The sequence below is a fragment of the Astyanax mexicanus genome, chromosome 18 (genome assembly GCF_023375975.1).
Source record: "Astyanax mexicanus isolate ESR-SI-001 chromosome 18, AstMex3_surface, whole genome shotgun sequence".
NCBI classification, from domain to species: domain Eukaryota; kingdom Metazoa; phylum Chordata; class Actinopteri; order Characiformes; family Acestrorhamphidae; genus Astyanax; species Astyanax mexicanus.
Genome location: NC_064425.1, coordinates 23,413,273 through 23,414,183, shown reverse-complemented (window position 1 = coordinate 23,414,183; position 911 = coordinate 23,413,273).

Genomic DNA, 911 nt, shown 5'->3' with positions numbered 1-911 from the left:
TCAACAGAGAATAAAAACACTGTACCGGTCAATATCGCCCCCTACCTACCGCTCTTCGCTTTCTGAGGGTAGCCTAATAAATCTTCGCACAAATTGTCTTAGTATTTTTAAGTTAATTTAACCGTGTTTACAGTGTATATAGATTGGTACAGTACCAGTCAAAAGTTTGGACACACCTTTTCATTTAGTGTAAAAAGTAATTTAAAAAAGTAAATAAAAACTTTTGCTAAACTTTTCATAACACAAATTTATTTTGGAAATTAATTTTGGAAAGGGGCCATATTACTTAAAAATATTTAAATCTACTAACTATTGACAGACCAGACAGTTAAATTGAGAAAAACAATAGTGTAAAACAAATAGTAATGAAAAATAATGTAAAAAATATATATGTTTTTAATATATTGTTTTATTAGAAGGACTGTAATAAGGACATCTGCTATGTGTTTAATCTACTCATTTACCTTATATATTGGGTACATTTTATGGGTCACCCATGAAATGAAATATGTAAAAAGAATTCCAATCTACAGTTTATACAGCTCTGGAAAAACAACAACAAGAGGCCACGTAAAACTTATTTCAGCCATTTCTCATTTTCTGCAAATAAATGCTCTAAATGACAATCTTTTTATTTGGAATTTGGGAGAACATTTGTTGTCTGTAGTTTATAGAATAAAACAACAATGTTCATTTAACACATACCTATAAGTACCTATAAACTGATTCAGAAACTGAAGTGGTCTCTTATTTTTCCAGAGCTGTGTCCAAACCTTTAATATATATATATATATATATATATATATATATATATATATATATATAATATTTAACTTTTTTAATATTTAAGCTGTTACTGTAAACTAATGATCTACTTGTGACATGTCCTTGGTTGTAACTTATTTCTCTGC